At 42.4% G+C, this 26,185-nt stretch overlaps 2 long non-coding RNA genes across 2 annotated transcripts in view; one reads left to right on the forward strand and one right to left on the reverse strand.

Annotated features, from left to right (window-relative positions):
- Nucleotides 2,510-25,555, forward strand: LOC110389724. The gene is made up of 4 exons (XR_002433354.1): nucleotides 2,510-2,561; nucleotides 4,649-4,736; nucleotides 19,331-19,393; nucleotides 24,898-25,555. It is a non-coding gene; the product is annotated as an uncharacterized LOC110389724 (long non-coding RNA).
- Nucleotides 10,262-26,185, reverse strand: part of LOC110389722 — a 33,992-nt gene continuing 18,068 nt past the window's right edge. The window contains exon 3 of the long non-coding RNA XR_002433352.1: nucleotides 10,262-10,927. This is a non-coding gene — a long non-coding RNA (uncharacterized LOC110389722). The remainder of the gene's footprint in view (nucleotides 10,928-26,185) is intronic.

Raw genomic sequence — 26,185 nt, forward strand, 5'->3', positions numbered from 1 at the left:
GTGTCGTCCTCCTCCTTCCCCCCACAAGACTGTGGGATCTTACTAGCACAAGCCCCTCCCAGAAGCACTGGCTCATTACATACAGGGTCCTTACTAGTGACCCTGGTTTCACCCCCACCCCCCTTCATACCTAATTTAAAGCCCTTTCAATGAACCTTCCCAATTCCCATCATAAACCCCCTTTCCACCAGTGGGATAAGCTACTGCTATCGGTTGCCAGCAGGCCCGGTCTCATGTAAATCGAGCCAAGGTCAAAAAACCCAAACCCCTGCCGGGCACACCAGGCTTGGAGCCAGATATTAATCTGTTGACCCATCATGTTTAGTCTCTTATTATTCCCTATAATTGGAGGGATAGAGGAGAACACAACTTGTGCTCCTGAACCCTTGACCAGTCACCCTAAGTCTCTGAAGTCCTTTTTCATGGTTCTAAGAGAAGTTCTTTCTATTTCATCACTGCCTACCTGAAACAACAACAGAGGATAATAATCTGAGGACTGTACTAGGGAAGGAAGTTTCTTCCTTACATCTTTAACCTGGGCTCCTGGGAGGCAGCAGACTTCCCTGTGTAGAGGGTCAGGTCTACATACTGGGCCTTCTGCTCCCTTCAGCACTGAGTCACCAACAACAATGACCCATCTTTTGTTCTTTGCTGAGGATGTTTTAATGTTAGGGGTAGTCGTGCTGGGCTTTGGAGACACCTCCAAGTGGGGAGAACCATCATCTCCACCACTGTCCAGCTGTTTCCACAGAGCACTGTACCTGTTCTGCAGGGGCAGCTGAGGAGGGAGGGGAATCACCGGGTGGGTGTACCTGCACCGCTGAGCAGAGACCTTTTGCCATTGCTCCCTGCCCCCCAGTTCATCACCGTTGTTAGGTGGGGGAGAGGACATGGGGATCACTGCAGCAGGAACACTGCCTGCCTGCTGGTTCCCCCCTGTTACCTGTTTGCAAGGCGGTAGGGGGTGACATGCTTCGTGCAGGGCTGCAGCTGGCTGCCTCCATCTCAGGGATGGTAGGGACTGGCACCACTGATCAGTCTCCTGCTCGCACTCCCTAGTACTCCTCAGCCTCTTCACTTCTTCCTTCAGATCAGCCACCAGGCTAAGGAAATCATTTAGCTGGTCGCATCTGACGCACACGCTTTCTCCATCGCCCTGCACTGCAAGGGCCAAGCTCAAGCACTCACTGCAGCCAAAAACCTGAGTACTAACATGTTGTTGTGGGACCTCCATCTGGGTCTCCTCATTTTTCTTGGCAGCGGCCATCCTTTTATCTGTGCATGGGACCTCAGTCTGGGTCCCTGCATTTTTCCTGGAAATAGCCTTCCGCCGGGGGGCTGCCATGGCAAACCAGCAGACACTAGCATGGTCTAGGGCAACCTTAACAAGGTGCAACTGGTCTGGTCCTCCCTGTTGCCGATAGCACTGGCTCCGTCCTGACCGCATTACCAGCCCGTTAACAGGTGCCCCTGCACTTACCACTCCCTACACAGTGATATAACAGGCCTCCTCACTGTGTAGTCACGTGAACGAGTGGCTTACTGTTTCAGCGCGTTTGAACGGCCTTTGTGGTACGTGCACACGAACTCCCCTGCTGCATCCCAGGTAGCCTCCCGGAGGCTTTTTCTAAGGCAAGGGGCATGGATGCAGGGCCGTTGCCCTGGCAATGCCCACGCCACATCAGCCGATCTCGCAAGAGCTGCCGGGCCACTATGTTAGCTCGGGGGTCCCTGCGTAAAGGAATCAATCAAAACCCCCCCTGTACCGCGCTTCAGTCGCTGCGGATCTGGCTGGGACAGCGCCGAAACAGCTAACTTCGGCGATTGAAACATATTCATTACTTTTCCGGTAATTCATTTGCATGTTGTCCCTCCCCTTTGCACATGCATTGTAGCTCCTTCTGGTGGTCGTTGGATGAAGGCTTGACGTCTTCCTCCCCACCTGGTGGTCGCTCTTCCATGAAGTCGGAAGTCTTCCTCACCATGTTCTCCTGACCTTTGTCCCAATTTGAGGAGGCTCTCCTATCTTGCATGCCTTTGCAGTTTCTTATCATACTTGTTCCCCCTTTCATTGTTCTCCCATTGGTTCTTTACCTGCTGGCTTGCAGCAATACTTCGTTGAGCTAACAATGGAGAGCTAAACTAAGCAATAGCTGACAGTGAAAAGCTAAGCTAAGTAATTTAATGGACAGCTAAACTAAGACCCTTCATCTTTAAACTCAAGGCCCCTAATTCCCAACTCACAAGAGGGGTCATAAGGAGGATCCAGGGAACTACTGGACTATCAGCCTGACCTTGGTGCCAGGGAAGGTTATGGAGCAGATTGTCTTGAGGGAGATCATGTGGCATGTGCAGGACAACCGAGGGATCAAGCCTAGCTAGCATGGGTTTGTGAAGGGCAGGTCCTGCTTGACCAACCTGATCTCCTTCTATGATCTAGTGACCCACCTGGTGGATGAGGGAAAGGCTGGTGATGTGGTCTACCTAGACTTCAGCAAAGCCTTCGACACTGTCTTCCACAGTATTCTCCTGAAGAAGCTGGCAGCCCGTGGCTTGGACAGGTATGCTCTTTGCTGGGTAAGGAGCTGGCTGGAGGGCCAGGCCCAGAGAGTGGTGGTGAATGGAATTAAATCCAAGGTGACCAGTCACAAGTGGTGTTCCCCAAGGGTCAATGCTGGGGCAGTCCTCTTCAATGTCTTTATTGATGACATAGATGAGGGGATGGAGTGCACCCTCAATAAATTTGCAGATGACACCAAGTTGGCAGGAAGTGTCGATCTGCCTGGGGGTAGGAAGGCCCTACAGAGGGATCTGGACAGGCTGGATTGCTGGGCTGAGGCCAAACGGATGAGGTTCAACAAGACCAAGTGCCGGGTGCTGCACTTTGTCCACAACAACCCCAGGCAAAACTACAGGCTTGGGGTAGAGTGGCTGGAAGATTGTGTAGAAGAAACGGACCTGGGGGTATTGGTCAATGCTCAGCTGAACATGAGCCAGTAGTGTGCCCAGGTGGCCAAGAAGGCCAATGGCATCCTGGCTTGTATCGGAAATAATGTTGCTAGTAGGAGTAGGGTAGTACTCAGCACTGTACTCGGCACTGGCGAGGCCACACCTTGTGTCCAGTTTTGGGCCCCTCACTGCAAGAAAGACATTGAGGCCCTGGAGTGTTTCCAGAGAAGGATGACGAAGCTGGTGAGGGGTCTGGAGCACAAGTCTCATGGAGAGCGACTGAGGGAACTGGGATTATTTAGTCTGAAGAAGAGGAGACTCAAGGGAGACCTCATTGCTCTTTATAACTACCTGAAGGGAGGTTGTAGTGAGCTGGGAGTCTGCCTCTTCTCTCGTGTAACTAGTGACAGGACAAGGGGGAATGGCCTCAAGTTGTGCCAGGAGAGATTCAGGCTGGATGTTAGGAAATACTACTTCTCCGATGGAGTGGTCAGGCGCTGGAATAGGCTGCCCAGGGAGGTGGTGGAGTCACCGACCCTGGAGGTGTTCAAGGAGCTTTTAGATCTTGTTTTGAGGGACATGGTTTAGTAAGAACTCTTGGTGACAGGTGGACAGTTGGACTGTATGATCTTGTAGGTCTTTTCCAACCTTGTGATTCTGTAATTCTGTGATTCTATGATATGCACAGAGAACAATGATTTTTCTCCCATTCCTGTGCATTTTAAAGCTATTCTTTCATTTATAGAGTGTATGGTGCTTATTGGCAGTCCTTGTGGCCTCCCCTGTTGTCCCATACTATTCAGAAAGCGATAGGGAAGCATAGAGGAAATCTTCAGTAGAGAACGCAGAGGTACCATTCCTTTAACAAAAGAAATTTCAGAAATTAAAACCGATTGTACTTTTGATACGTGAGAGTAGGCCACTAGGTGTCACTAAATGCCACTAAATCCATACTGGTACCAAGACTTACCGGAACGTGCTGACGCCATCAATACTCCATGGATATACACCCTGTTAATCATTGCCTTTTTGCACTGCCCAACGTGTGAGGTCATTTCAGTTTTCAGCAAGACTGGAGTTTGTTTGGAGAAATATCTCTGGCTTCCAAGTAGTGCACATAAATATTCACCTTTAATTTTAACAGAAAAATCTTATATTTTAGTACAGCATGGTTGAAATAACCTTGGTCAGTAGAAGCTGTTAAATCATACGTGTTCTCATTTGAGAGGAGCTGCTCTGTCCTCAGGACTAATGCAACGCTAGCACTGTATGTGTGTTTGTACTGTGTTTGTTCAGTGAGGCTGCATTCAGTGTAACCCTCTGTCATTCCGTGTAGGTGAAGACAAAGTTGCCCCAACCACATTTGTTCTCAGAATATTTTTGCACTTGCACATTCAGCCTATAGATGAGTGTTAGGACTGAACCTGATAAACGAGCCTCAGCCTAAGCTTTGCACAACCCCTCTAGTTTGTAGAAAAAATATCATATGGGCAACCTCTCTGCACAAAGTTTGTGTCCTAGGCTTACTCATCTTTTTGGGAGGCATGGATGTTCACAGAGAGGAAGGTTAGGGATACAGTGGCCAAACTGTTTTGACAATTGGCAGACAGGCTGAGGATTGCACCACCAAGCACTTCTGTACCACAGTAGGGACTGAGTCACAGGATATGTGCCTATCTGCCTATCTCTGCCTTTACAGAAGTCTGTGCTGGAGCTATTAATGCTGAGCTCTGACTGCTGACCCACGGTGTAACTCCTGAAGGCATCATTTCCTTAAGCTAGCAGAGGTAAGGACCTCCTGGAGAAACCCCCAAAGATATTTGTATTTCTGTAGTTAACTGTTCTACACTAAAAAAAGGGTTGGAAATATACGTTGGATAATGAAAATTAAACTGAATGCTGAATAATCATTGCTTCTGCTGAAGGAGCAGTAGTTCTGCAGAACAAAAAGTAACACTTGTGACTATTAGTTATGACTGTTTCATATTGCGTGCAGGAAAACTGAACTGGGGCTGCCTGCTCAAGTTTTGCTCTAGTCACGCAATAGGAATGTCATTCCAGTTTTTCCTTTGCCACATGTACTCTCCTTTTAATAGATTTATGTATATATGCATATATAGTATATAATATATTATTATAATACATTATATATAATATATATTATATATACTGTGTATATTTGTATATATATATACATGAACCTAAATAATCTATATATATAGATAGATTTTAGAATTAAAATTTTCACTGACAGGGAATAAAAGAAGAAACAAGCCTCTCATTGCTCTGATTGTTTTGTCCACTTAGACTTCCCTCAGACAAACTGTCACTCTTCTCATGCACGGAGGAGTAAAATTCTCTCTGGCACAGTTTTTTTTTCCACATACGAAACAAGTATGACTTTATCTTATGTACCTCACAAGAATGTTTTAAGGTTTAATACATGCATGCTTTCAGAGAGCACTGAAGATGAAAAGCAATATATGATAAACATAATTCTGCTTTGATCATAAAGGGCACATTAGTGTTTTTCCTCATCTCTCAAGAAAGCAATAATGCCATCCTCTTCTAAACATCCCCCAAATATATGTACAAAACAGGAGTAAAAATAATTATACGATAAAGAAGATAAGAATTATAAATAAATACAGAAATAATTTATTTTAAGATGACAATTGGAATCTCTCTGCCTTGGCTCTTTTGATCTCCTTGATGCTCATTAAACTGTGGATGGCAGACCCCGCTTCCATCTTTGAGAAAGAAACTAGAGTGCTGCTTAAGCACCAGCAAAAGTTTCAAAGGTAATGAGGCTTGGGACCTACAGACCAGAAAGTATAGATTGATTTGCATGCTTTTTCATCTCCCCTGCTGCTTATTTGTATTGTTCTTGCTTTTCCAGCCAGCTCAGAAATTCTCATCTGATTTATTAATATTTGCGCAGTGCCCATAAGCATTACTGGTACTCTTCAGGTATGCAGGGAGGAAAAGCACTGCCCCACTGAGCCTCCAGTCAAATGACTTGAGTTGTGACACTCTCACTTTTATCTGCTACCTACCCTGGAGGAGCATTACAGATTTTCCATAGCAACTATGACTGCTGAATTCACAAAAGTAGGTTGTAAGTTTAAAGCCTATAACTGAAAAATTAAAATAAAAAGGAGGGGTGGGGGGAGAGGTGAAAAGCCATTTCTTGGTTCCATTTTTAAAGGATATATGCATCCTCTGTATTTCTCTGCATATACTCTGTTGTATTTTATTATTATTATTATTACCTATTTACCTTGGGTTTGCTGGTTTTGTTGTTCTGGCTTTCTTTTCTATATGTTCCTTTGCTGGTTAGAGTTGAAATATGCTGCAAAACATGAGTTTGTGTTAGGAGTGGTGCAGAGCTGTCTCAACAGAAGTGCAAGCTGCACAACAGCTTGCAGGCTGCTGCCTGTCTTTGCCCATCTGGCCCTGTGTGGTGTGCTAGCTTGCTGTGTAGGGCAGTGTGACACACAGGCACAGAGGTGAAGGAATCCCTCTACTCCTAGAATGGGTTCTCATGACAGGGAAGGCTTGCAAAATTGAATCCTGTATTATAGTCTAGATGTACTGTCCTAAAGCCTTACAAAAACAATGAAAGCACACTATTGGAAGGGGTGTGGGGGGGAAGAGTGTCAAGTGTCTTACATAAAATAAAATAGACAAATTAATTCCAAACTCAGAAGCCCCTGCAACCAAGTGTGCTACCTATATGCTCTGTAATGTGTTCTTCCCTTGTTCTGATGTGAAATGGCTCTCCTTTCATTTACTGATTGACTCAAGTACAGCACACTGAAGTGTAATGAATGATGCATGTGAAGTGCTTGTAAGATAAGCTGTGGAAGCTTGTATACCCATCCACTAGTGGCTACTGCATTCATGACGTCTTCAAAGCACAACACATGAGAACTTGCTCTTGCAGATGCTCACTACTCTGCTCTCTGACATCGTGATGGCCCACAGCTCTGATGCATGGCAAGAGTCTCTACTATCTGCAACCCAAAATATGCTATCACCATGCTGATTAGTTATTTTGGCATGTTAGACAAATCAATAAATGTGGCAATGGTGATAAATCCAGTGATTGTTTTTACTGTTTCTGACCTTGCTCATGCTGGTGAAAGTCTCTGAAGAAGTTTTAAAGGCCAAGGGAGTTATAGCAAAACAGAAAACAAAGTTCACCTCTAGATAGCAGTGCTGGCATGGAAGCTTTTTTTTGTGTAACATACATAATCTCTTTGAACATAAGACCCTGCTGAGGCTGAATCCTAACTGGGACAAAAGCATAGCGTAAGGAAGCTGATTGTGCTTAAATATGCAGTGTATTACTTTCTTCCTCTTTCCTGCATGGTTTAAGGATTGAACAGCGAGCATATTATGTTCCCAGTAAATAACACTTTTTTAATGCAAACAAAGTTTCCTTGAAAACAGCAAAGGAGCTGCTGAGTACATGTTGCTATCAACAATTCTTTTTTGAAAACAGAATGGAAAAATAGAAAATACTTCTTTGACTAGGACTCCTATAGACTCACTGGAAGTTGATTGTGAAACTACAGCACCTCCTATTACCTATTAAGCCAAATCACAAAGAAACTATGAAACTAAATGTATAGCTATAAAACACATAATCAGCTGTTAAAACAGAAAAAGTAAATTGCGCACAGATAAAAGCATTTTGCAATATAAAGACACAAATCAGCAGCTACAAATAGGGAAGCAAAACAGCATACCCTCTACTTCCAAACAATCCTTGTGCACAGTGACCTGAGATTTGAACAGATTTACAACTTTCCTTTTCATGACAAGACTGCTATGTTTTGATGCAAAGATTAAAAATAGTATCTGGATAATGACTAGGAGAATTTAACAGTGAAATGTGACCATGTCTTAGCCTCCTTGGCACTGGCTGCTGCTAGATAAGAGCATTGGGTTTGCTGAATGACATTGTGGGATGTCAGCTGGTTTTGTCTTCCATACCAGCCCCCTCAGTGATGAGCCAGGGCAATCAGAAGCCTGTTTGAACAGAGGAGAAAGGAATATCAAAAGGCAGATTGGAATTGGTGTTAAAATGAGTAGTCTGAAATCTCAAAGTGAGATTACTGGGGTAATGATAACATAGTCATCTCACAAAGAAGGCTGTTATTTTAAGAAATGGAATTTCACTGAAAAAAAAAGAGAAAAGAGAATAAAGAGATCAACGCTACTGAAACTGACTGTGAGATGAAAGATAAATCTTTAATATGAAGCACTTCTTTACCTAATGAAATGACATTGGGAAATACACTTATATTGCAGATTTTTTTCTTCACCCAAACCATAATATTCTGAAGTAAACAGAATCACAATTTTGTGTTTTCCCCAGAATCTGAGATGAAGAAACCAAAGGGATTTTTTTTACTAGTAATGTTACTTATGTTAATTTTAGTTTTATCTTAGCAGAATAAAAAGACACAAGAAGTATGTATTGTAAGCAAGTAATATGGTGGGTTTATCATTTTTGCTATTTGGTTACTTATTTGTATTTATTTTTGAGGAGATTCCCCTGTGTTTTCTTGCAAAGAGTAAGTGACTCTGTAGGGAGAGCAAAGGAACAACCCCAGGAGATGGGACACTGCCTAATGCAACAGTGCTGAGGCATCCTGGACACTGTGAAGGTGACCAGAATTTAAGGACATGTATGGTAAAGAAATGTAAGGAATCCATCTGTATTACTCCTCCTCCACAGTGTTCATAACCTGCTGTTTCACAGCCAAAAGTAATGAGCCAACAAGTTCATTGTTTTGTATAAGTCTCTCTAACTTATTTACAGGGTAAGTGTGCTTCTACTCGTTTTCAACATTATTTTTTTTAATGGATGACTAATTTTGAAAGACCTCTGTCCAGAAATTTTATATTTATTCTATTATTGCTCTCCATCATATTTGAAAAATCATGGCTGTCGGGTGAAATCCCTGGTGACTGGAAAAAGGGAAACATTACTCCTATTTTTAAGAAAGGGAGAATGGATGACCCAGAGAACTACAGGCTGGTGAGCCTCACCTCTGTGCCTGGGAAGATCATGGAGCAGATCCTCCTAGAAGACATGTTAAGGCACATACGTGACAAGGAGGTGATCCGAGACAGCCAGCATGGCTTTGCCAAGGGCAGATCTTGCCTGACCAATCTGGTGCCTTTCTACAATGAAGTGACGGCATCCATGGATGTGAGGAGAGTGACGGATGTCACCTACCTGGACTTCTGCAAAGCCTTTGTCATGGTCCCTCACCACATCCTTCTCTCTAAATTGGACAGGTATGGATTTGAAGGATGGACTGTTTGGTGGGTTAAGAACTGGTTGGCTGATCGCGGCCAAAGGGTTGTGATTAATGGTTCTATGTCAGGGTGGAGGCCGGTCATGAGTGGTGTCCCCCAAGGCTCAGTCCTGGGACTGGTGCTCTTCAATGTCTTTATCAATGACATAGACGATGGAATCGAGTGTACCCTCAGAAAGTTTGCAGATGACACCAAGCTGAGTGGTGCAGTCGGTACATTGGAAGGAAGGGAAGCCATCCAGAGGGACCTGGACAGGCTGAAGGAGTGGGCCCACGAGAACCTAATGGGGTTCAACAAGAAGGACAAGTGCCAGGTATTGCACTTGGGCTGGGGCAATCCCAGGTATTTATACAACCTGGGGAAAGAACTCCTTGAGAGCAGCCCTGCAGAGAAGGACTTGGGGATCCTGGTGGACGAGAAGCTGGACATGAGCCAGCAGTGTGTGCTGGCAGCCTGGAAGGCCAACTATGTTCCGGGCTGCATTAAAAGAGGAGAGGCCAGCAGGGAGAGGGAGGTGGTGGTCCCCCTCTACTCAGCTCTTGTGAGGCCCCATCTGGAGTACTGTGTCCAGGCCTGGGGCCGCCAGCACAAGAAAGACGTGGAGCTCTTGGAAAGAGTTCAGAGGAAGGCGACAATGATGATCAGAGGGCTGGAGCACCTCTCCCATGAGAAAAGGTTGAGGGAACTGGGCTTGTTTAGTTTGGAGAAGAGAAGGCTCCGGAGAGACCTCATTGTGGCCTTCCAATACTCAAAGGGAGCGTATAAACAGGAGGGGGATTGATTGTTTGTGAGGGTAGGTAGCAATAGGACAAGGGGGAATGGTTTTAAGCTGAGACCGGGGAGATTTAGGTTAGATATTAGAAGGAATTTTTTCACTCAGAGGGTGGTGACGCACTGGAACAGGTTGCCCAAGGAGGTTGTGGATGCCCCATCCCTGGAGGCATTCAAGGCCAGACTGGATGTGGCTCTGGGCAGCCTGGTCTAGTGGTTGGCAACCGTGCACTTAGCAGGGGGGTTGAAACTGAATGATCCTTGAGGTCTTTTTCAACCCAGGCCATTCTACTGAGTCAATGAAAATTGGAGGCTACTTTAGAATATCCAGTGTTGAGCTGAACCCCACTGAACCCCTCCTTTATTCCAGGAGAGAGTTGACCATTGACTATGCCTACTAATAGGCATGGCGTAGTCACGCGCTACTGGGAATGTGTGTACATAAGTGTTAGTCTTGTTTAGTTTTCTTTTTTGTAAAAGAAAATGACAAATCATGCAATGTTTTGTAAGGAAATGCTAGTCCACATACTGCAACTTGACTGTGTGGTCTTTAAAAGGGATTTGTTTCTTTGTTTCTTATAACGTGTGAATGTGTTAGGCAGCATCCAGCAGTAGCCTTCATGCTCTGCAGTAAATCAGCTCCCAGGGCTTGCACATTGCTCAGGCAGGCAACAGATGTCTTCTCCCTGTGCCAGTCTCTGCACTCGCTCATGGTCCAGGCCCCCGCATGCAGCCGCTTTGTGGCAGCACCAAAGGAATGCATTTTTCCAACAGGATTCTTTGCTTGTCCAGGTGTCACAGGGTTGTTAGAGTGTTCTTTCTCCAGTGAAAATCTAAGCCTATTTTTTTCTGTTCTAAGCCGTTTCTGTAACTGAAATAAAAAAAGAAAAAGATGAACATTTTCCTCATTTTGAAGTTGCCCTCAGAGCAAAATGCCACCTGCCACTGCTGTGTCATTAATACAGGTGATCGCAGACACAGCACTGAAGAACCTTCTCATTGATGTCAGTGCAGGAAGCCCATCCCTGTAACTAGATGAGCTGCCTCAGATGAATGTGTTTCTCTTTTTTTGTGTGGCCTTTTCCCTATTTGCATTCTCTATCGGCATTGACACTTTTTGTAGCTCACAAATTACTTTCCTGTTCCACAGCAAAGACATCTCTGCTGTGGCTGTAGCTCTCTCTTCCTAGCAAGAGACACATCCACCTGAAAACCTGTCCCGTCAGGCTGCTGCACTCCTGCAAAATTCTCTGTGTATTTCATTTGATAGATGACAAAAAGCAAATGGAAGGACATTTGTTGCAAAAATACCATTGTTTCACTCGTGTAATTCCATGCTCTGTGATTAGGTGCTGTAGGAACCCAGGAACTCATGAGGACCTGTGCATTCTAGAGGCTTTCCCAACTCAGATGCCTACCCTGCCCTTCCTGCCTTGACGCAGAGGGGTGTCAGCCTGGGTGATGTGATCTGGTTTTCTCTGTGCCCATGTGCTTGTGGCACTCTCACACAGGTAGATGGAATGTTGGGAGCATGCAGCCATGACGCCTCTGTTTTCATTATGTTATTGCATGTGGGTTATTGATGAGAATGCAGTGCCTTCTGTACCACGTTACGTATTTGCATGCCAGCAAGAAATCAGACCTTAGCAAATACAGATGTAAAGAAAACGTGCTACAAACAAGTAAAGAAGCCTACGTAGGTGGTTCCTATTGACAATTCTCTTCAATGTACAGTATTATTGTACAAAATTCACACTACGAGAAGCCCTGTGATGGGAGATCCATGACAGAATGATTTGAACGGATAAGCTTTTCTTGCTGCCAGTGGATCCAGAAGACATAAGCAAATGGGCTGAAAACCCAACTTAGTAATGCAACCAGGATATCAATTGCTTGAATAAAACAAGTGATGGTCTGCAATCAGTAGACTTTCAGAAAGATACAGCTAATTTGCATCACGAACGAATATTAGTCTTGCCTTCTTTGTGTAGTATAAAATCAACAGCTTGCTCAGAAATAATAGCTGAGACAGGGAATGAGTAAGTCACCTGGGTGCACTGGGTGTTGGTTACCTGAGCAATACTCAGCCTAATGCATATCTCTAAGGAACATTTTGCCTTCTGCTGAAGACAGAAAAAATACCTTCCTATTAATCCTTTGGGGTCATAGTTTTTTTTTTGCCTAGCATTCATCCAGTCAAAGAAGTATGATTAAAAACCAAGTTTATTAATTTATTCAGATTAATCAGATGAAGAACTTGCTGTCTAACTGCTCAGTATTCTATAAAGACCACAGTTATTCTTTGCAGTATGAACAGTCCTAGAGCATCACTTTCCTTAGAGAAATTTCAGCTGCAAGACTGACAAACTTTGCAGTGCCATCTAAATAAATAAATGATATTAGACCTTACTGGCTTTCTGCGTGAAAATTTGAAAATATACCTTCAGTCTTCCATGCCTGATTTATGTTCCTTTCATGGGATACTTGGCAACAAAGCAAAGGATATAATATATATATATAATTATAATAAGGAACCTCTAAGATATGAGCACAGTGATACATATTAGAAAAAGATCGTAAAGTATGTAGTGGGTAGGCATCAGTCACTAATTCTTAATTGATACCTACAATTCAAGTTTATATATCATAAGTTGATATAATAATTCAAGTTTTTTTGAAGTATTAATAAAGCTGTAGTCTAACCACACTGGAATTTTGATTAAATAAATTACACAACCAACTATATTAGAACGTGTGAGTGCTGGAATTGCTCAAAGTGTGATACCACACCTGCCACCCTGGAGAAGCAGCAGCCCTTCCAGGGGGACACAATTCTGCAGCTCTGATCTCAAGTTGGCCCCTCACCAGTGAGATTTCCTAGGTGAACCAGTGTCAACAGCAGAGCTTGCTCCCACTGCTGTGCATACGCTGCCTTTTGAGGTTTCGCACTGCCAGCAGCTCTGAACCACAGTCTGTAGATGTGGCATGAGCAGAAATGAGAGGGCTGGCCACAGATCAGGGACACATGAGCCAGTGCTCTTGTCCATCTGAAGGCAGTAGAATTGCAATGCCTAGCAGTCCAAAGTTGAGCTCTGTGCAACCACAGATTTTAGTACCTGAAGCAGATGCAGTCACAGCTTTGCCGGCAGAGGAACAGATAGGTGGGAAGACAGAAGAGCTCTGTAGTGGTATATACAACTATACTGAAAAATTCCTGTCTACTTCTGCTAACCAAATCAGAAAACTTCTAGATGCATATTCACTAACTTACGTCTCAAAACATAAAAACATCAGTATACCCTATAATATTTGCTCTCTGAAATTAGGTTAATATCTACAATTTTGGAGAAGAAAGAGAGGCCGCTAGGTGAGTGACCTGCAAGAGTGATGGTGAGCAAGATTAAATGTATCAGTGTGCCTATGTATCAGTGTGCCTCCTGCTGATCAGGGGCTAGCTAGGCATCAGCCGTCAGGTGGTGAGCAATTGCCTGTGTATCATTTGTTATATACATGTATATATTTGTCATAACTATTCTTTTTTTCCTTCTTCCTTTTCTCTATCTTAATAAATAGTTTTATCTCAACCCATGAGTTTTACTTTTTTTTTTCCTGATTCTCACCCCACCATCCCTCTGGGAAGGGGTGGGAGTGAGCGAACAACTGTGTGGTTCTGAGCCACCTGCTGGGTTAAACCACAATACTGCCAGCACTTTAGCACTGTCAGTAATTTAGTGACACTCAAAGATGCCCTAAGCCCCTTTGTTCTTTGCTACCAGCCTTACTTTAACTCTTAAAAAATGGTGATTCTGTTTAGCAAATTCTCAAGTGTAAGTAGTATTTATTTTATCTCTAATTTATGTGCACAAGGCATAATCCTTTTTGTATTCTTTCCCCTGAATAGATTTCCCTGAGTGATCCTGTGGAGCAGAGATTACTCCTTAGCAGACCTCTCCTTCTCCTCCATTGCCATGAATAACTTGAGAGGAATGACTGAAATACACAGCTGATTATCAATGAAGGAAGGGAATTTTATTGGCAAATCTGATTTTGAAAGCTATGTCTTGTAAGAGCAGAATATTCAGCAGGATGGATTTTTACATAAATAATGTGTTGAATTCATTATATATATTCTTTCAGAGAGCCATGGGGGATTTCGCACTTAGAATCACAATGCAAGTTATAAGACACTGAGAGCTGCCATATGTTAGCATTTCTGTTTGGAAGGGCTTCAGTGTGAGCTGGTGCAGATTCTGTATATATTATTGTGTGTTAATTTTGAGCTGCAAAAAGAAAATCTTGCAATCCTGCAGTTATTCTGGATAGCTTGTTATGTTAGTTAATTCTGACAATGGATCAAAGCAGGAAATCTCATCCCAAGGACACAGAAAGGGAAAAAACAAATCCATTGTACCAAGCAATGGGGTATTCATATATTTTCAAGGATACACTGTAAAAAGTTAGTTGTGACTTGTTTGTTTTGTACAAAAGAGTAGACATGTTACTCCCAGGACTGTTTAAAAAATAACTTTTCAAGTGTTATCCTTGTGTACATGTGTGAATGAATATCCCCTTGTTTTCAACCCCTTGCGATCTTTACATTTTACAAAAGTGGTAATAACGTAGTGACTGCTTCTGTTCTCAATCGCTACCTGTGCAGCCCTCCTGATAATGGTCTAGTCCTTGACTTGGGCTCCTCTGTGCTTCTCCCACACTAGTAATTTCCATTGTGAAATTGAAGCAGCAATTGCCTCTTCAGTGAAGCAGCATCAGGTCTGTGTTGCTTTTTCAAACCCACTGACTGCAGTCTTACACTTGCTTTCCCAGCAGCTGATTTCTTGCCAAGTCTCACTACAACTGTGTTTTCCATGACTGGACAAGGATAATAAGGTGCTTGCAATGACATTCACTATGTCTGATGTATACAAATGCCCTTTAAAAAGGATCACTCACCTGACAGTTGGCTATCTGACCCTGTTCTGCGAAGAGAAAAATAGCTTATGGCTCCAGCCTTCCTGGTCAAAAGCCTGTTTTCATGTTTGAAACAGCGTACAAGGCAAACATCTGCACAAAGTGCTCATGAGCTGTGGTGAGTTTGTGTGATAGCATTTCTGTGAACAGTGATTTGTGAACAGTTTGAGTATTCAAATCCTCATGATCCTATGATTTGGAATTTAATTCCCCCAAAACCAAAACAAATGGACTATCTCCAGGTTAGAAGCAGAAGGGGTGTTATCTCCACACAAAGATTATGGCACCATACATAACTGACAAAGATGGTATGACATACTACCATTTTAATTTGATAATGGCTGACACGGGCTAGCTCAGGAGGACTTAGTACATATTCTACTAAGTCTGTCTTCTGTATTTTTAATGTCATGGATGTGGATGGTTTGTAGCAAGGAGTAGGGGTGACGAAGAGATTGCAAGATTAATAATCAAATGTGCAGTGAATACATTTTATCATATTTGATGTATAAAATATGACAGCCTTGAAAATGTTACAATCCCCAGAGAGCTTGCGTACACTGAAACACAAAATATGGTAGGACTGCATCTCAGAAGAGTCTGTAGGAGAAGAAAAGGACTCTGCTAGCCTCAACTGTATTTTGCAACTCAACCCAGAAAAACAGATAGGTTAAAGAAGCTGAATTTCAGAGAGAAAGGGAAGGAAGAAGAGTGGGCTATCGTAGCTGCATTTGGTAAGAGAGCTTCATATTCCTAAGACATGTAGCTGCATCCTTCATTTAGTATTGAGTGATAAAAAGTCTTTGGGACTGCATTTCCTGTTGAGCTAGAAAAAATCTAGGGACTGACCTTGTCAGGTGTCAGGACAAGAGGGAATTCTCATTAAATTGGCAGTGCAGACATCTCATGACTATTGGAAGCTCTGCTTTATCACAGTAAGTTAAAACTTCACACTTAATACCAAGCACCAAGTGCTTGTGTATAGAGTTCTCAGTCTTCAGTAGAAGCATGAGTGTGCATAAAATTGCACGACTGCTTAAAGGAACTAAAATCCTGTACTTTAACAAGACAGGGTTGTAGGATTTAACCACTGCGTATCCACCCTGCACAAGACCGGACAGTCTGCATACAGCTGATACAAGATCTGTAATTATTTCTGTGGCTGTATTATGGCACAGACATACATGAGACAGCTTTAAACTAATTAGCTCAAGAAGTGCTTGTGACATTTCTGATCATTCAAATGCTTCTCTGATTTCATAGGTTGGTTTAATGTCCTTCACTGAGCTCTTTGCTACAAGAACCTGAATTATCTGCTATAAAACTGATTTAGATAGGACTGCACTCTGTGGTAGTTATTATGGTGCAGTCTTGCTCAAAACACTGCTGCTTAAATAACCTTTTAAAACTGTGAAATCCTTCCTCTTCTCGCTCCAGGTTTTCATGGTGAGGAAGAGCATCAATTCATTTATCTGCTCTCAGAGTAACACTTCAGCTCTCCTGAACAGGCGTGCACTTTGTATCACTTTGTTATATAGTTTTATGATTAATAAGAATGCCTTGTTTGAAGCAGCTCTTCAGCATCCTGACCACACAAGCCCAGCAGGGACAGGCAGAACAGGATGTGCTTGTGCATAACCAGAAGTGGCAGCCAAGTGGTGGGAAGACAGAAGCAATTCTGAAAACCTTCTCAGAGCCATGGCAATGGTCAGTGCTGTCAGAGATCCCCTTCTCTGTCTGCAGGGGAACATGAGATGCCCAGAACTGGCCAGTAAACAGCTGAACAGCTTCTGGATATCAGCTCCTGTGGTTACTGTGCCCTAAATCTTGTTGTACCCCACCTGCTCCCATCACACCATTAACAATGCTGTTCCTCATGCCTTTGGAAGCTACACTTCTCCTTGGGTCACCACTAGCACAGGTGTCCTGTAGGAAAAGCTGTATGTTTAAAGTTGGAGTTGCACTTACTTTTAGTGTGGGGTGGTCAGTGACTTTGCAAGAATCTCACATGCTGTTTTGCACAGTGACACTGCTGGAGGCTGCTCCCAGCACACCTGAACCAGGCGATCAGTGGGGTGCAGAGCACAGAGGGCAGTGTGTGAGTAAATGACACTGTGCTGCGAAGGGTCCTGCTCAAAGTGTGGTGTGGATCAGGGAGATAACTTGAGCACCCTGCAGAGCCATCCCATCCAGCACAGGATGAGAAGGAAATCCCAGCCACAGAGACAGGAATGAGTGCATTGCTTTTCTGTATAAGTTCAGGCCAGGGTTTAAAGCCTATCTCTGCTCTGACTCCTTTCATGTAGAAAGTATAGATCAGTATAAAAAGAGCTGCAAAATTAACAGAATTCTTTAGCCATTGTTACAGATGCAAGTACATAATCATGCCTTTAAAAAGCTAAGAGTTCTGAAATGTCTCCATAGCTTGATTTGAGCCATTTATCTCTTGAAATCTCAGCATTAGGGAAGGCTGACTGCACTCTCAAAGCTGTAAGATAGATATCTCTTCCATTGGTCTCCCAGCTTTCCGAAGCTGGATGCAAAACACATGTGTGTCTCTGTGTTGACGTATAGAGATCTGATTGCATTTTATTTTTTAACCCCTCTGGTACCATCATTCTGTACTTTGTGTGGAACATGCCAAAGTGAGAAGATACAGCAGTTCAGAGTAACCCGGCAAGAAATGGCTAACAAGTGCAGGCAATGGCCACAGGATTTTACAGCATAGGGGGAAATTCAGTGAAGAAATTCCTACAATAAATGTGTTGTGTGGAGGGAGGTCAGTGACACTCAGGTGGAGAGAAATTCTTCTGCTGTACTTGGATGAGGACAATTCAGATCCTGCCCCTACTTCCTCCTTGTTCTGTAAGATGATGGATGACACTGTGCAGAGCTGGTGTTACTGTTTTCACTGGGTTTTGTAATAGGCCCCAGGTCTCTGGCATATATATTTGTTGGTTCTTCTCACAATTCTTCATCTGGTGAAATCTCATTAAACACCTAATGCAAGAAATTTAGATTATGTTTGAATGTGACTTATCTTCTATTGGGTCTAGGTCTCTCCCACATTATTATGAGCATGCTGGAAGCATTGTTTGTGAAAATCAAAGTTCAGAGTGCTGTAGTTTAAACAGAAAGGGGACCATAGCAAAAGACTTACTATTGCGTTCACTGTTACTGGCATGGGCCAGGATGCCTGTGTCCTGTCCCTGGGTGAGTTCTGAGCACACTGCTTTACTTTGTTTTGGCAATACTTTTTAAAAACCTGTATCCCATGTCTCTTCTCCCCCCAGGGCTGAATACAAAGTACATAATACAGGCCAGGTCTTCTGTCAGGGAATACAGGGCCAAAATCTTCATTCCTGAAAGACATTTTGACTGTCAACCATGACCAGACAGGTGACATCCAGTCAAGATAGCTCCACCACCAATAATCAGTCCAATTAAAAACAAACAGAATGTGGACAAAGGTCACTTCTCAAGCAAATTAACTACTGCTATATCCTGGCAGACTGGCTTGTGTGGTCTCACTGATGCTGGCTAGCAAAGGGAAGTAGAACTGTCCTTCTGTATCTCAAAAGAGTATTTTGAAACTGTTCATACTAAGCACACTGTTGCAACACAGCAATGTTATTTTTGCTAAACTGTGTTCCAACAGAGCAGTGTTATTTTTCCTAGATAGTGATTCTCCAGTCCCATATCCAATGAGGTTCACTGGACACTTGTTTCTAACTATGGAAGATAGTGAGTGACCATTCCATGATGTTACATCAACTGGTCTCCAAATACTGCTCAATATAGTTACATCCTGGAACTACAATTTTCTTCAAAGAATCTATTTTCATTGAATATGACTGTTCTTATTCCAGCAGCCACTGCACTAAAAGGAACTAATATCTCCAGCCCTGACATGGGGTGTAATAGTTTTTTATCTGGATGAAAATGTAAACGCAAAATGATAGCCAGAGTGAAGCTCTAACTCATGCAGGCTTAAATGAAGAGGTACCCTGCGGGGTGCCAGGCTGCCTTCTGCTTCAGTTCACAAGATCTCTGCTCTCATTGATTTCAGGAAAGTCATGGAAACTGTGCTGGGTATAAGTACATTGATTGCTCTGCTTATTTTTTATTTTATATTATACTTAAGAGCTGCTGACATGTGCAAAAACATTTTACAAGGTGTGATCAGGAAGTAAATTGTCCCTGCCCTCCGGCATGCTCCAGTAATTACCACCAATAGCAAAACCTGTAAGTTAATCACAGTATTTGTAAACTCAATCTCATTGTTCATGTGCTGAATCTTTTCCAGCAGTGTTATCCATTGAAATTGAGAGTGTACAGGAAGTTCATTTGAAGCAGGCATTTCTTACTGGTAAGAATACCCTAATTATTATTTTCTAATTAAATTAGGCTTTTCAAAAAGGTTAACCATGACATTTTAATAGCTTCAGCTCATATTGGTATTCTGAGGACACACTTCAGTTCAGCCACTTGTGACTCAAAAGGATGTTTTTCCAATTAAGAAATCTCTTTTCGAGAGCTTCTCCTAAATGACATCTATTTTACAGAGGGATGTGGACTAGAATGTTATTTATTTCCCTAGCTACAAAATCTCATAGTTCAGCAGGTAGCCCTTACAAATCTTTTCATTACAAAATTTTAATCTCAATGCCACATTGAGTTTATGATGTCAGACACTCAAAAATAAATAATTTAAAAAACAATTATTAACAGCTAATTGTAGCCACTCTATGCAATATTGGTTCTAATGCACTAGGGCACGTTCTAAAGAAGCCCACTTAAAATTTATAGACATATTGGTTTAATTAGTAATGTATCTGTTGCTTTAAAATATTCTGTGCAGGAAATGCAATGCATCTGGATTACAATAAGTATTTTCTTTCATTCTGTCTTTATTATACAAATGATATTTGAGGATCCCTACACAGGTATGGATTTCAGTTTGTTATGAAAAGGGACAGTACCTATCCCACATGGCCTACAAATATTGAAGTCAAAACTGTGTATGAATACAGCCAGACAAGGAAGTAAATATAAATAATAAAACAATATTAATCAGATTGATAGCCAGTGATCTCAACACAGCAAAAGCCAATCCACTCTCATTTTCTTGAGCAAAGGTGAGCGTGAAGAAGGAATCTGAATGGGAATTATTTGTTACTTTTGCAAATGTGTCCAGGGAATTCCTATCAAGTACAAGGAGCATAAAAAGAGAAGGAAGAAAACGTTTAAAGAGTGGGAGGAAGCTGTCAGTGTGGGTTATTTGGTGACTGGAGTTAACTTCTCAGCACAGAATGAGAAGGCGGTTGTGCTGGTTCACAAAGGGCACTGAAGATGAGGGTAAACAGTTTTTCTCCAGTGAAAGAAATAAAAAATATTGGAAAATACAAGGAAAACAGTGATGTTAACAAATGTCTGTCCAAAAAATAAACAGAAGTTCTTGTGGCTGTACTTGGTGGCAATTATCAGGCAAAAACTAAACTGAATAATACTAATACCAAACATGTTGAAAAGGTCAAAATCCAAGAGAAGCATTTGTTTTCATTGAATGTTGCCATCTGAAGCTGCATATATATTTTTCTGTTAGCTTCACTGTGTAGGCGATTTTGGAGATTTTTGTCTTCATTACAGTTCAAGAGCAAAGATGAATATGAGTTTTCCTGCACAACAGAAATACCAGCCAGGTGTTATCAGCAAGGCACCATCTGTACATTCAGATAAGAAAAAAAACTCTCAAGAACTGTGTCTCATTCTATGACAAAGGGCTTCCCTATCTAAAATGATACTCCAGAGCTGACCTGTACATAATGCGCTATCAGATAGCCCAGGCACCTTGGACAGTGTCTGCCTCAGTTGTATCTCATTCATTTTTCTGTGCATACCTGTGTCTTTTGAAATTTTCATGAACACCGGTTTTGAGAGGAAAAGACAAATGACTCAAACTACTTACATCAAGTACCCCAACTTGACCATAAACCACAATATAGCTTCTAAGAATCAGCTGCATTTTAAACAAAGCTTAAGAAAAACTGATATTTATACCTACATTCATTTGTTTTACTTTCAAAATGTTTTAAACAACAAATTGTTCTGTATTAAAATATTTTATAACACTATTGTATTTTGGAGGGAAATATTTTAAGAGAGATTAACTAGTACTAGGAACAACAAACCAACTGAGAGTTTTATTTCATTGGCTTGCTGTGGTTTGTCTTTGTAACACTGCTTAAACTGTATTTCAGTAGAGAGGGAAGAGGAAGGAGTAACTCTTTGACAGGATGAAGGCGAAAGATATGCTAACAAAAAGTATCCACTAACCTAAAAAGCATAAAAGTAGTCAGAATCACGAGGTACTCTTTGGCAGACTTTGGAATCAGCTGTGCCTGGAGCTGATTACTTCTTGCTCTGTCAGAAGGTCTAACTGTAGTGAACTGAATTACTGTAGATGGTTTCAAGGGATAAGGAAAGATAAATGAGCCAAACAAAAAAAGGCCTGCAGAAAATTAAATGAAAACACAGACTATGTGTTCTAATAAAAGATCACTGCTAAAACTGACTGCAAAGGAAATAATGAATTAGAACAAACACAAGGGCACTAAGTGTTATTGCATCCAAATAATGTTTACATAATTTTCTTCTGTGGAATAAAAAGAGATGGTGACACCATGCATACAAACTATGTTCTAGTTTCAACTTCGAAGGGTATTTAATCTTTAGTTCTGCTAATCAGACAATATTTAAGTAATGGCACATCATATTGCAAAGAAGGTCATACAGTGATCTCTGAATCATGTAGCTGTTTACTACTTTTTGCAATAATGTATGCTGATTTGTTTTTTTTTTACTTTATACTAAGTAACAAAAAAATCATAGAATCATAGAATGGCTTAAGTTGGAAGGGACCTTAAAGATCATCTAGTTCCAAACTCCATGCCGTGGGCAGGGCTGCCACCCACCAGCTCACGCTGCCCAGGGCACCATCCAGCCTGGCCTTGAAAGCCTCCAGGGATGGGGCATCCACAGCTTCTCTGGGAAGCCTGTGTCAGGGCCTCACCACCAAAAAATCTTTTGAGCATGTATCTCCGTAAAGGATGTAAATAGATATTGTTGAAAATACTGGTAATAAATGGTAGAAATTGACAAGAAGCACATAAAAAATATTGGGAAGAAAAGACCTACAAACTCAAAATATACTGCTACAATGGTAAAGAACACTTGAGCCAGAAAATATAAAACACATGATATAACTATCTGCTGTCAAATCAGTATGAAAGAGTTGGATGTCAATATACCTAGTGTAACTAAGCCTTCCACAACCAGGCAGTAGGAGAAGAGCGGGGAAAGCTTGGTCACACCTCAATCTCTCCATTTACAGTACTGTTTTTTCTTATTTGCTTTGAGGCATGACACTTGCAATATGTGATAAGCTCCTTTCAGAGCTCACTATTTAGTCCAGTGGGCAGTCTGGCACCCCAGACTTTAGAATGTACTCTTTGACTTGCTTACCAGTAGTTCAGCTTTTATTGGAAATAGGCACATATGTAAGCATATTTAGAAACATTGCACTGTCCTCAGTCAGCCCTCCTTCATTCAGTGTTCCCCAGTGACTGAAGGGAGGATTTTAGAGATAGCAGCCAGGGGATTAGGACTGTCTGTGGAGCTGTTTCCTTCCCTCTCACAGCTGGCTGATGTCCATCTGACTGTGCTGTACAGAGGTCACAGAACACAGAGAATTTTAAGTTACTTAATGTAGGAGGGATGAATAAATGTATCTCCTTTTTCATCATTCCAGGTTATCTGTAAATAACAGAAATGTTGCCACAAACATGCAAATTTTTTTTGCTGTTTCATTGGCTCCAGACCCCTCACCAGCTTTGCTGCCCTTCTCTGGACATGCTCCAGGGCCTCCATGTCTTTCTCGTAGTGAGGTGACCAAAACTGAACACAATACTTGAGGTGCGGCCTCACCAGTGCTGAGGACAGAGGAAAGATCACCTTGCTGCTCCTACTGGCAACACTATTTCTGATACAAGCCAGGATGCCATTGGCCTCCCTGGCCACCTGGGCACACTGCTGGCTCATGTTCAGCTGAGCATCAACCAAGTCCCCCAGGTCTGTTTCTTCCAGTAACTCTGCTGCAAGCCTGTAGATTTGCCTGGGGTTGTTGTGGCCAAAGTGCAGCACCTGGCACTTGGTCTTGCTGAACTTCATCTCACTGGCCTCTGTCCAGCGATCCAGCCTGTCCAGATCTCTCTGAAGGGCCTTCCTACCCCAGGTGGATTGACACTTCCTTTCAACCTTGCGTCATCTGCAAACTTGCTGAGGCTGCACTCAATCCACTCATCCAGGTCATCAGGAAAGATATTAAACAGAACAGGCCCCAGTACCCATCCCTTGGGAACAAGACTCATGACCACTTGCCAGATTCACCATTCACCGTGAATTCCATTCATCACCACTCTTAGGGCCCAGCCTTCCAGCCAGTTTTTAACCAAGCAGAGTGTACCTGTCCAAGCCACAGGCTGCTGGCTTCTCTAGGGGAGTACTGTTGGAGATAGTGCAGTGTCAAAGGCTTTTCTGAAGCCTAGGTAGACTACATCAATATCCTTTCCCTCATCCAGCGGAGGGGTCACTAGGTCATAGAAGGAGATGAAGGTTGGTGAAACAGTACCTGCCTTTCATCAACCCATGCTGGCTGGGCCTGATCCCCTGGTTGTCCTGCACATGCTGTGTGATCTCCCTCAAGATTATCTGTTCCATAACCCTTCTTGGCACTGAGGTCAGGCTGACAGGCCTGTAGTTGCCCAGATCCTCCTTATGATGCTTCTTGCAGATGGGAGTCACACGGGCAAGCCTCCAATCCTCTGGGACCTCTCTGTTTTGATAGGAATGCTGATAGCTGGTGGAAAGTGACTTGGCAGTCACCTCCACCAGCTCCCTCATCACCCTCAAGTGGATCCCATCTGGCCCCATGGACTTGAGGCAATCTAGGTGGAGTAATAACTGTTTCCACCTGAATCATGGGGGGTTTATTTTGCTCCCCACACCAGACTCCTAGGCCAGGGAGTAGAGTACCCCAAGGATAACTGGACTGACTTTTAAAGACAGACATAAAGAAGGCATTGAGAACCTCAGTCTTATCCTCAGTGGTCATGTTCCCAGCCACATCCAGTAAAGGATGAAGATTCTCCTTAGCCCTCCTCTTACTGTTAATATATTTGTAAAAAAGCTTTTTGTACTCTTTTACCACAATGGCTAGGTTGAATTGAAGCTGGGCTTTTCCTTTTCTGATTTTCTCCCTGCATATCCTAACAACTTCTTTGTACTCTATCTGAGTTGCTCATTAACATATGATGGAACTTAATGAAAATAAAATGAAATTTAATGAACATATTGTGAAAAAATTTATCCAGTGTTAGAAAACATTTTGGAATTTGGGAGATGAGGATGAAGGAAAGGAAAAGACAAACACAAATAATGGATAGTTTATTTTTCCTTTGGAATTTCAGCACCCATAAGAGTCTCTTTCCAGTTTCTTTCAATGACTATGCCTTTACACTGCTGCAATTTAAATGACAAAATGGGCATATTTTTTTTCTTACATTAAGTCTAAGGAAATGTAAAATTAATTGTCCAAATCTGGCACAGACATCTTATATCTCGTACCAGCCATAAAGTGGGTGATCTGCATTCAGCACTTTAACATACTGCTCTTTATCCCGTGAGTAAATGAGGAAACAAGTGATTAGGATCTCTTGGTGAAATTGTGATGATGATAAATGATGATCACTAATTGTGATGGGGCTTTCCATGAACAGATCTATTAATACTAATATATCTTCCTTCTATTTCCAGCAAAGGAAATCCATCTCCTTCTATGAAAAAGTCATCTGGTAATTTACTGTATCAGGAATCCAACAAGAATCTCCTGTTCTTCCCTTGGTATAGGTGTGAGAGAGTTGTTCTGACCCTTAACATTGCTCATTTGATTAGCTGAGAATGAAAGAAGGGGATGGACTCTTAAATGTCTAATTAGCTCTTCTCCTCAGCAGTTTTGAACAAGTCTATTTGCATCACATTTAGCATACAGCAGCTGTTGTTCAAGGATATTTCCCTGAATGTCAAATAAATCTATACTTCATTCACTTTTTTTCTGAGATGATTTTTTCTAAAACTGTGTTATCAGGATCTTTTGGAATCTACATGATACTGATTGTGGTGCTGAAGGTTAAAGAAACCTCTCAGATAAAGGCTTTATATTTTGTGCATTGATTCTCCTGTATGATTCTGCTTTCTCACAAGCCACTGTTTAAACTGAAGTAGATGACACAGCTGAAGGTGTTGAGAAGAGCTAAGACATGCTATTTGGAAACAAAGCTGTCTGTTCCTTTTCTCCAAACGAACACCAACTGAAGACAATAGGTACAAACACTAGACTCCTATCGATGAGTCAAATTCTATTTGAGATCATCTTTCCTTAAGTTTAGGAATCCTGTCAGCTGAAGAAAAATTATTTGGGATTTGTTTCTTGAAAAGTCTGAGCATTTACAGGTCCAGGAGGAGAAAGAATGGGATTTGGCAATACTCGGGTGGTCTGCAGCACTAGGCAATTATGCTATTTATCCTCTGAGTACCTAAAAATTTGATTATTCTGAGCAGAATAATTTGAAGACAGTAGTTTATTGAACTTGTCTGATGTTCCCCTGCTATGGAGAGCAGGGGAAAGGCACTGCTGGCAGGGCTTGTTCCAGTTATTTCTTTCTGTCAGGGCTGGTTGCAGGCTGGGTCTGTAGCTTGCTGCTGTATTTCAGACAGATTAAATTTTAATAAGTCAGTGCAGGAGTGCTTCCCAGAACCCCAGGCTCCCAGAACCCGTCTCTCTCTCTGTGCTCCTCACACAGAACCTGGCTCACATCTGGGATCTTCGGCCATCTCCATCAACAGTAGAAAAACTGCAGCTCTTTGAATGGTACAGGGCAAGTGTCCTCAGCCTCTCAAGCTCTCTTAAGGATTTGGCTCCCCAGAGATAGTGTATCAGAACTGCCACACCTTCATAGTTACTGCAAGCCTTTGTAAAGTAGCTGCAAAGATACTGAAGAGAATTATAGAATATCCTTAGTTGGATAAGACCCACAAAGATCAT

This window comes from Numida meleagris, chromosome Z, assembly GCF_002078875.1.
Source record: "Numida meleagris isolate 19003 breed g44 Domestic line chromosome Z, NumMel1.0, whole genome shotgun sequence".
In the NCBI taxonomy this organism is placed as follows: domain Eukaryota; kingdom Metazoa; phylum Chordata; class Aves; order Galliformes; family Numididae; genus Numida; species Numida meleagris.